General features: G+C 36.0%; 1 pseudogene; it reads right to left on the reverse strand.

The window, feature by feature from the left end:
• Positions 1 to 2136: 2136 nt before the first annotated feature.
• LOC108194363 (uncharacterized) lies at positions 2137 to 11268 on the reverse strand (annotated as a pseudogene).
• Between the last annotated feature and the right edge of the window lie 457 nt (positions 11269 to 11725).

Raw genomic sequence — 11725 nt, forward strand, 5'->3', positions numbered from 1 at the left:
CTCTTTCTACAACCTTCACCGACCTGGTCTCAGTGTTAGCATCAGCGGCTTTGAATAATATTAGATAATTTTGGCTTTGAATTTTGGATGTTTTTGCAAGTTGTTAGTATGAGGATGATGATGATGATGATAAAATTCCAATCACAGCTTAAAACCTAATTGGACATGTAAGGAAGCATGAATCATTTTTTTATACTATAGAATGATGTCGTAACAACAAAATCATATATTAAATTTTAGGCATGGAAGTGTTACAACGAAGACACGCTCTCAGGACTGGTCGATGAAGCAATCCTGGAGTCAAAAAACCAGATGGAAGTGGTTCGAGTTATACAAACAGGACTACTATGTGTTCAAGAAGATCCAATAGACAGACCAGGTATGTCCCATGTGGTTCTTTATGTTAAGTAGTAATATGAAGCTGCCTCATCCTAAGAAACCTGGTTTCTTCATGGAGTGAAAATTAAGCGATGCAGATTGCTTGTTGAGCAACTCCAATTTTTCATCAGGCAACCAGTTGGCTATTACCACAATCCTGCCTCGAGAATAGTGTGAGCCATGAGGACAGTTGAAGCCTTGCGAAGAGTGTTTAAGCTCCTCTCATGAAGCAGCCTATCTGTTATGCTTCTTGGGGAACAGGACCCATTTAAGAGCTAAAATTCATGGGCATAATTTTAAGCAAAGCAGAATTACTTATCAAACAACACTGAACTATCTTCATTTTAGTGTTGATTCGGTATATTTGGCTCTTATATTTTGAGATTAGCTATAGCTTTGTTCTAAAAGTCGGCGATTAATCACCGATCAATCCAATCAATCCCCAATTAATTCAATTAATCTCCGATTAATCCTCAAACCGTGATTTTACCGATTAAGTCCGATTCCCGCTTTTCACCGACTGGATATGAGTGGTCATTTTATGGCAGTTATTTCTCTAGCTAAAGAATGTTAGAAAATGGAAGTTTGAGAATAATTTTATCAAGTTATTGATGTAATTTCCGAAAACTAATGGTTGGAGGTTATTCTTGGCTGTGAGTACTTAAATGTTCGAGTTTAGATCAAAATATTTTCTTAATAAAATCTACAAATAAATTGAGTTCAAGTTAGTAAATTGAAATGGGTTCACGTTGATTTAGTACACGTTGGTTTAGCAGACGTCTACAGTCTACTGATACAAATCCTGATAGCATATCAACATTTATACGCAGTAATTTATTTATTTAATTAATTTAATTAAACTAGCTGTAAAATCGCTCAAAAGCCAAATTTCCTGCCGGGGACAGAACTTCCTTTGCAAAAGCGATATTATTATAAATTACAGTTTACCATGCACAGCATGACATTAAATTTTAATAACCAATCAAAACCAAACAGTAAGAGCATCTCCGGCAGAGTCGATGTTCCCTAAATATATAATAAAATATGCAATTTTTAAGGGATTCCTAAATTAACCATAATAAATTAAATAAACATACAAACTTATTCTCTGTTTGTCACCGGATAATCTATACTATACTATAAAAAGCCAACATGGGTATAATTTGTAGTCGTACAAAATTTTGGTTTGGTACACTCCTCTAAAACTAAAAGTCTGCAACATGTAGATATCTTGTTTCAAACTAAAAGTCTGCAACATGTAGATATCTTGTTTCATATACTAAAAACACTCCTGATGTATATTAATATCTTTTAAATATAATTTATAATTAGTTGAAAAAAGATGAAACTATTGTTAATAACATATATTAATATTAAAAAATACTTATAAATAACTGTATACCTAATTATAAATATACAATTTTGAATATCTTTTGTCTAAAATACATATAAATAATTGAAAACGCTACTTTTTAATTATAACGTATTCTACTCGAAATTTAACTCTAAAATGTTATATTTCATTACAAATATGAACCATTACATAACATATGAAGATATATGATATATGGAAATTTTGATTTAAAATTAATTGAATAATAAACTGTCACATATCAATATCAGAAAAATATTTATAGATAGATAAAAAATTGTGAAAGCTAAATTTCCGTTAGAAGATATAATCAGTTGGTTAATATAATTTAATTAGAATTCAATTTATTAATACTAAAATACTAATAAAATGGCGTTATGATTTAAATTATAATTAATAATTAATAATTTAAGAATTATATACGCGCCCGTGCTTTGCACGGGTTAAAGGCTAGTAATATTAAAAAGTTACTAAGGTCCTAAATGACTCAGACTATTGTCGAGGCATGACACAGCTCATAGTTAAGCCGTTGCCTAATGAAAATTCAGGCTTCTCCAATAAGGGATCTCTGTCTTGCAAAATTCTGTCCATGAAGAAACCAGGTTTCTTAGGATGATGCAGTTTCATGTTACTGCTCAACATCGAAACCTTGGGACATAAGTGGCCTGTCTGTCGGGTCTTCTTGAACACACAATAGTCCAATTTGGATAACTCGAAACACTTCAATCTGGTTACTGGACTCCAAGATCACCTCATCGATAAGTCCTACGAGTCTGTCTTCATTGTAACTCTTCCAAACCTAAAAATTAGTTTTTGAATTTTTAGCAGGAGCTACACCAATGGCATAAAAGAGTTGAGATAAATTCATGTCAGACTTACATGACCAAGTAGATTTAAGCTGTGATCAGGATGATAGAATAATCTGTTTTTCTTTCCACTCACGATCTCTATGAGTAGAACGCCAAAGCTATATACATCGGATTTGATGGAGAACTGCCCGTCAATAGCATACTCAGGGGACATGTAACCACTGCACAAGACCAAATGAATTAACACCAATTCTTAGACGTAAAAAGGAGGAGATAAACCTGGTAAAGTGTTGCAGAATCATAGAACATCTTACTAGGTTCCAACAATTCGCGATGTATTTGCTTCTATTTGACTTCCTTTAAAGCATCTCGCCATACCAAAGTCTGAAATCTTTGGGTTCATGTCATGGTCGAGTAAGATATTACTAGCTTTGAGATCTCTGTGAATGATTCTCAGCCTTGAATCTTGATGAAGATATAGAAGTCCCCTTGCAATGCCAATTATGATTTTGTATCTTTCCAGCCAGTCCATCGAGTTTCTTATTTGGTCATCTATTTGTTTGCATCAAGTAAAACAAAGTTGACATAATATAAAGATAAATATATCTCTTTTATTTAGAAATAAATAAAATCAGACCAGGACGAACCAAAAATGAACGAATCCAAACTTTTGTTAGCCATATATTCGTATATCAAAATTCGTTCTCCTTTTTCAGTGCAGCAACCAAGAAGCGACACAAGATTTCTATGCTGAAGCTTTGCAATACAAGATACTTCATTTATGAACTCATCCAGTCCTTGTCTAGAATTTTTTGATAGCCTTTTCACAGCTATCTCATATCCATCGTTTAATGTGCCCTGAAAATACTCACTGAATGTTATCAATAATATTTTAAGTCCTATTAATTTTACGAATGGTGAAACAATGTCTGAGATATAGGTGAATGCTATCACTCAACATTTTTCACCCCCAGTAATTTTGCACATGCCGTGTTCAAGTAAAATCACCTTGTAGACAGGTCCAAACCCGCCCTGTCCAAGCTTATTGTCCTGTGAGAAGTTGTTCGTGGCTTTCACAAGTGTTTTGAAGTCCACTGATGGTAGCTCCCAATCTTCACTCTCAATTTTGTTCAAGGCAACACCTTCTGGATTGAATTTCAAGTTTCCTACAATATTATAAGTAAAGTTAACGATATAATGCAGTCATGAATTCAAAATCTTAAACTGTATGAAGGGAGGCTCTGCCGATCCTGGCTCTCTGTAACCTTCGCTTGTTCAAAATATATTGCCTTTTCGTTAGATTATAGTAATTGTTTACCTTCTCCCTTTGGCTTTCTCTTCCTTGATACGAGCAGCCACAAAAGAGCGAGTGCTACTACCACCAGAACTACCAGGACAACCAATAAAATTCGTAGATGCCTTTTTGCTCTGGACTTCGAACTATCCACTGCATTGCCACAAGTGAAGATCCAAGAGAATAGTTCTACAATAGTTTAGGTCACGTATATTACATAACAAAGAAGTTTAATTTGTGGAATAGTTGTGTTACCTAACTCAGATGCTGGCATCTTTATATGAATATTCTGTCCATCAGCTGTGTTGCTTACCATATCAGTTAGATCATTGAACCACAAGATGCATCCACTTCCACCACTTCTAATATCCGCGTTCGCATAAGCTGTACAACTGCAGTTCTTCAGACATAACCTTTCACATTCTTCAAGATTAATTCTCATGTCATACCATGACTGTCTTGTGTCTGGCAACTTCGTACCCGAATATTTCAAAAAACCAGCTTCAACCGTGCAGTTTAGTGCCGTCTCACGGACACATCCACCAGACCAATCTAATGATTTCCACCTCTCTGGGAATTTGGGAACGAATCCTCTCAAACATCCGCATCTTGGCGAGCTGTTAATGTGACAAATACCATAAGCACCACACAATCCATAAAGATCACAGTCACCGGCAATTTCATTAATAAAAGTCATCCAACCTTTATTTTGATAATTCCATACAAGATGCCTTATTTCTCCATTTGGGGTCAACTTCAGTCTTATATCAGTAGAGGTTCTTTTGATGGGATACAACCGATAACAGATCTCCTTCTCATTAAAAACAAAATTCTCAGTAAGCATTCCATTCGAATTGGTCTTCGGAGAACCACTGAACTGGAGGCCATTCCATGGTCCACATCTGGTCCACTTGACAGAACCTTTTGACCTGAAGAACTGCGGAAAACCATTAATATCAATTCCGCCACTGAAAATTCCTGTGGAAGGATCATCAACACTTTTCCATGCCGTGTAGTAACTATTAAGCCCGGTTACCAAATCTATTCCAATCTTCATGTCTGGTAAGAAAGTATCTCCCGGATAATCAAAACTCTGCCAAATAATTTTTTCTGCTTTCTTGAAATTACTATCTTCATCCCATACAACCAAATTCCCAGAATCTAATAGCCGTACCACAGGATTCTCTAAAGATACAGATGTATTCGTCGACCACATTATCCCATCATCCGTGTGCAAAGTAATTCCTTTTTCATTGACCCTTACAACACCTGTAGCATTACTAATAGGAGTATCCCTGTTGGCAACCCATACAACCGTCCCGTTGGATATTTTTTTGAACCAGATACCCAGATATCGATTCGTAGACCTGCCAGGGCTAAAAAAACCAAGCTGGAATTCTCCACCGGCTGATGTGATGGTCTCACCATCACTGATAGTCTGATTTGCTCTAATGGTATCTATTGCTAAGGAGTTTATCAGGGTTGATGACAAAGTGGAGCACAACAACAGAATTAGGCTAGTGACATCCATTGTTTTGCCCAGCCTCATTGCACACTGTATCTACTATTGGCACAGACTGATATTAGTTGACTAAGCTAAGCAGAATGATGCTTCCTAGCATAATATAAACATTAGGTCAAGCCTTAGACTGAAAGCTAGTAGGTAGTTTCTCCTGTAATTGTCCTGATTAAAAAATAAATAAACAAGTTTTCTGCCACTGATAATCCTATTATTTTGCAGCTGAAAAGTCAATGGATGGTTGAATAAGATTGTCAATCAATGTTTCTATATGAGTAATATTAATATAAATATGTCATAGCAATTTCATAGCAAATAGTCTGGCTTGAGTATTGGATTGGATTGAATTTAAAAAATAATAGTTATCAATATTCTCAAGAACAATACTATTGTCGAGGTAGGACAGAGCTAAGAGTTAGCTCATTGCCTGTTGAAAATTTGGGTTTCCTCAATAATTTATCTGTGTCCTGCAATCTTCTTTCCAGGAAGAAGCCAGGTTTCTTAGGATGCTGCAGAATCATATTACTGCTCAACATCAGAACCTCGAAACACTTCCATCTGGTCACGAGTCCAAGATCACCTTGTCGATTATATCTAGAAGCATGTCCTCGTTGTAAATCTTCCATGCCTAAAATATATCCTTGATCTGTGTTGGTTTTAAGATACAAGAGGGAGATAGATATAATATTAGGTGGAAGTGTGTATTCTTTTATTCATCATAATACTCCTTATATAGAGTTTACATCAAACAAATAAGCATGATTAGTGCCACTCATATAGCCTAATCATTAACATTAAAACAAAATCAACTAATTAATATTTCAGTTACAATTTTGAATCATAATTCCAACAATATGTTAGTAGTAGCCAAACAAATAGCATAAAAGGATCAAGATAAATTCATGTTTACTTACATGCCCAACTAGATTTAAGCTGTGATCAGGATGACTAAATAATCTGTTTTTCTTTCCACTCACTATCTCTATGACCTGTCTACAAGGTGATTTTACTTGAACACAGCATGTGCAAAATTACTAGGGGTAAAAAATGTTGAGCGATAGCATTCACCTATATCTCAGACATTGTTTCCCCATACGTAAAATTAATAGGACTGGAAATGTTATTGATAACATTCAGTGAGCATTTTCAGGGCACGTTAAATGATGGACATGAGATAGCTGTGAAAAGGCTATCAAAGAATTCTAGACAAAGACTAGATGAGTTCATAAATGAAGTGTCTTGTATTGCAAAGCTTCAGCATAGAAATCTGGTGTCGCTTCTTGGTTGCTGCACTGAGAAAGGAGAACGAATTTTGATATACGAATATGTGGCTAACAAAAGTTTAGATTCGTTCATTTTTTGTTCGTCCTGTTCTGATATTATTTATTTTTCACAAAAAGAGACATATTTATGCCAAGTAATCCTAATTTACTTGAAACCAGTCATTTATATATTTATATTATGTCAACTGTGTTTTACTTGATGACAAACAAATACATGACAAAATAAGAAACTCGATGGACTGGTTAGAAAGATAGAATATCATAGTTGGCATTGCAAGGGGACTTCTATATCTGCATCAAGATTCAAAGCTGAGAATCATTCACAGAGATCTCAAAGCCAGTAATATCTTACTTGACCATGACATGAACCCAAAGATTTCAGACTTTGGTATGGCGAGATGCTTTAAAAGAAGTCAAATAGAAGCAAATACATCGCGAATTGTTGGAACCTAGTAAGATGTTCTACGACTCTGCAACACTTTACCTCCCCCTGTTTACGTCTAAAAACTGATGTTATTTCATTAGGCAATGACTTAACTATGAGCTGTCAATAGTCTGAGTCATTTAGGAACCTTGGTAACTTTTTAATATTATTATCTGGTGAAAAAAGTTTGTATGTTTATTAATTTATTATGGTTTAATTAGGAATGATTGTAATTTTTGGTAGGATTAAGATAATACGTTGTAATTATTGTGGATTTCATGTAACTGATGATGATTGATGTAAGAAAAGGTTACTGTGTTGTTCCTTGTTGACATCCCCATTACAGGACAGAGAAGACTATAGCAAGAAAAAGAGTTTGGTCCATCATCAATTCTGTGCACATTCAAGGTCTTCAAATCTTGTTCCTGGTGATAAAGTAATTGCTCTGGGGCGTTATTTTGCCAAGGATTTTGGTAAAAAGCAAGCTTATGTCATTTTCATATATCGGTTTAAATGTTTAAAGTGGACCTTGCACACACCCTTTTTCAGTTGGAAAACAGTTTATTTAATTCGTGCTGCCTTGGGCTTTCTTTGTTAGATATGCATGTTATCTTAATAAAGATTTTGAATATATTATTAAAATCAAGAGTAAGCCTGAGGCTCATTGATTATTCTTGCTCTCTTCGCTTGTTTTCAGCCTTGAACGTGCTGGTTCTGAATATGATTGTAGAGAGCTTTTCACAGCAAACTGCATTATCAGAAGGGTACATTTCTCTTTATTTCTTGACAGTGAATGTCACTCTTACTCTCTCAAGGCTTAAAGACTGTTTGCAAGGCTTCAACTGTCCGCATGGCTCACACTATTCTCGAGGCAGGATTGTGGTAATAGCCAACTGGTTGCCTGATGAAAAATTGGAGTTGCTCAACAAGCAATCTGCATCGCGTAATTTTCTCTCCATGAAGAAACCAGGTTTCTTAGGATGAGGCAGCTTCATAGTACTGCTTAACATAAGAACCACATGGGACATAACTGGTCTGTCTATTGGATCTTCTTGAACACATAATAGTCCTGTTTGTATAACTCGAACCACTTCCATCTGGTTTTTTGAATCCAAGATTGCTTCATCGACCAGTCCTGAGAGCGCGTCTTCATTGTAGCACTTCCATGCCTAAAATTTAATATTTGATATTTCTATTACAACTAAATCAATCAATAGTATAAAAAAAAAAGATTCCATGCTTCCTTACATTTCCAATTAGGTTTAAGCTGTGATTCGGATGACTAAATAGTCTGTTCTTCTTTCCACTCACTATCTCCGTAAGTAAAACACCAAAGCTATAAACATCTGATTTAACGGAGAACACTCCGTCAATAGCATATTCAGGGGAAATGTAACCACTGGAGATTAATGTCCGATATACGCTTGTTAGTAGGGGAAAATATGAAAACAGAAGTTGCAGAGTTGTAGGACTTCTTACTATGTACCAACAATTCTTGCAGTATTTCCTTCTGTTTGACTCCCTTCGAATCTCCTTGCCATGCCAAAGTCTGATATCTTTGGATTCATCTCGTGATCAAGTAATATATTACTTGCTTTCAGATCTCTATGAATAATTCTTAGCTTTGAATCTTGATGAAGATAGAGAAGCCCCCTCGCAATTCCATTTATAATGTGGTGCCGTTTTGGCCAGTCCAGTAAGTTTCTCGATTGATCTACTGATTTGTCATCAAGTAAATATTTAAAGCTGCCTTTACATGGAGATATTCATGACATGATTTTTGAATATAACATATTCAGCATAAATTTGTTTCTGATATTTAAAGGAAATTTTCAGAATCAGGACTCACCGAAAATGAAAGAATCTAAGCTTTTGTTTGTCATATATTCGTATATCAAAATCCTTTCTCCTTTCTCTGTGCAGCAACCGAGAAGTGTCACAAGATTTCTGTGCTGAAGTTTAGCAATACACGAAACTTCATTTCTAAATTCATCTACTCCTTGACCAGAATTCTTAGAAAGCCTTTTCACAGCTATCTCTTTTCCATCATTCATCTTGCCCTGATAGTAATCATCGAATATTATCACTGTATTGATAATTACAAATGCAAATGTTGTGTATAAGTGTAATCACCTTGTACACAGGTCCAAAGCCACCCTCTCCGATCTTGTTGTCCTGGGAGAAGTTATCTGTGGCTTTTACAATTCTTTTGAGATCAACTAATGGCAATTCCCAATCTTCAGTTTCAATTTTGTTCAAGGCCATAGTTTCTGAACTAAATCTCAGATTCTCTGCATATTTCCAAGTGCAAATATCACAATGATAAACATTTACGTTGTCCTGTTGCAAGCAAAATTTCTATTTATTATAAAGCGGTTTGTGTCTGTTAATTTTTTACCTTCTTTCTTCTGCTTTCTTCTCCAAAATGCAAGCATGAGTATTAGAGCAAACACTAGCATGGGTAACGGGTCGTGTTCGTGTCAGCAATCGGGTCGATTTCGGGTCAACCTAAAATCACTTAAAATTGAATAAAACCAAAAATTGAAGTTATTACAAATGAAATTCTAGTTTCGGGTCATTTCGGGTCCATTTCGGGTCTGTCGGGTGATTTTCGGGTCACTTTCGGGTTTTTGTCTCAGTAAATCGGGTTTCGAGTTGGGTCGGGTTCGTGTCGGGTTTCGGGTCGTGTCTGATATTGCCACCCCTAGATCCACATATGCTTCTTTGCTCTGAATCTCCGGCTATAGACTGCATTATAGAAGGGCTTATATGTATTATGACACTAGTAGTAAATGTATATATAGCACAATTAATTCTAGGTATATTGAGTAATTCTATTTGGAACAATTAATTAATCTCAAATATGAAAGACAATTCAGATGGTGTTACCTAATTCAGATGCTGGCATTCTTACATAAATATCTTGTCCATCTGTTGTATAGCCTTTAATATCCATTAGATCATTGAACCATAAGATACATCCACTTCCGCCATTTCTAATATCTGCGTTTGCATAAGCAGTACAATTGCAGTTCTCCAGACATGACCTCCGACATTCTTCAAGGCTAATTTTCAAGTCATACTTGGAATGCTGCGTGTCTGGCAACTTCACACCAGTATATTTCAGAAACCCTACTTCAGTCCCGCAGTCTAGTTCTGTCTCACGAACACATCCACTGGACCAATCTACTGCTTTCCACTTCTCCGGGGACTTGGGAACGAATCCTGATAAACATTCGCATCTTGGTGAATTGTTAGTGTTACAAATACCAGCAGCACCACACAATCCATAGATATCACAGTCACTAACCATTTCAGTAAAATAGACCATCCAGATTTTCTTTTGATGATTCCATATAAGATGCTTTATATCTCCATTTGGAGTTATTTTGAGCCTTACATTAGCAGAAGTGCTATTGATGGGATCAAACATATAATAGATCTCCTTCTCATTGAAAACAAATTTCTCAGTGTATATACCATCTGGATTAAGCTTTGGAGAGCCGCTAAACTGGCGCCCGTTCCATGGTCCAGTCCTGCTCCATTTGTCATAACCTTTAGACCGGAAAAACTGTGGAAATCCATTAGGATCAAGTCGGCCTATGAAACTCCCTGTGGATGGATCGTCAACACTTTTCCACGACGTGTAGTACCTATCCAGGCCGGTTACCAAATCTATTCCAGCCTTCATGCCTGCTATCAGAGTATCTCCCGGGTAATCAAAACTCTGCCAAATAATATCTCTTGCATTGTTTTTTTCATGATCACCATCACTTACAACCAAATTTCCTGAATCTAATAGTCGCGCAACAGGATTCTTCATAGTTCTAGACGCATTTGATGACCATAATATCTTATCATCCGTTTCCAAAGTAATTCCCTTGTCAGTGACCCTTACGACGCCTAACTTATTCTTGACAGGACTATCTCTATTAGCAACCCACACAACGGTCCCGTAGGATATTTTGTTGAACCAGATACCTAGATACCGATTTGTGGAGCTACCAGGGCTAAAAAAACCAAGTTGGAAATCTCCGCGGGCTGATGTGATGGTCTCACCATCCCTAATACTCTGATATGCTCTAATAGTGTCTAATGCTATGGAGTTTACTAGTGCAGATGATAATAAAATGGAGCACAACAAAAAGATGGCCGTTGAATCCATTGTATTTCAGACATGAATTCAAAATGTTTCTTTATAGACTAGTTCTAGTGGTCGACTATTCTAGCAAGAATTGGTTATAAGCATTAATTTGACTTCATACAATTCCTTATTGCTCAAGTCAAAATACGACCTAGTCTCTCCTGTCTCCTTCATCAGTAGAACTCATTTTCTCCAACGCAAAGACTCCGGGTTTGCAGCATTGATGCATGTGTGTACGCGTAAATTCAGACAAGTCAGACCTAATACATCTGCATAATAAAACCTTCGGAGAAAATTCCTAACAATTTTATGTGGTTTTTAGTCGGAGGGAATAGAATGAAATTTGAACTATAATTTAGTTAAATGTGTAATAATTTCATTCCCTCCACCATTCCATTCCTATCATCCTTAATTAGAACTCAAACCCTCCAATTTGTGAAGGAAGGTTCAGTTCTTATCATACCTATTTTCGACCCAAATCTCTGCATACAAAATTTGCATC

This window comes from Daucus carota, chromosome 7 (assembly GCF_001625215.2).
Source record: "Daucus carota subsp. sativus chromosome 7, DH1 v3.0, whole genome shotgun sequence".
Taxonomy (NCBI): Eukaryota; Viridiplantae; Streptophyta; class Magnoliopsida; order Apiales; family Apiaceae; genus Daucus; species Daucus carota.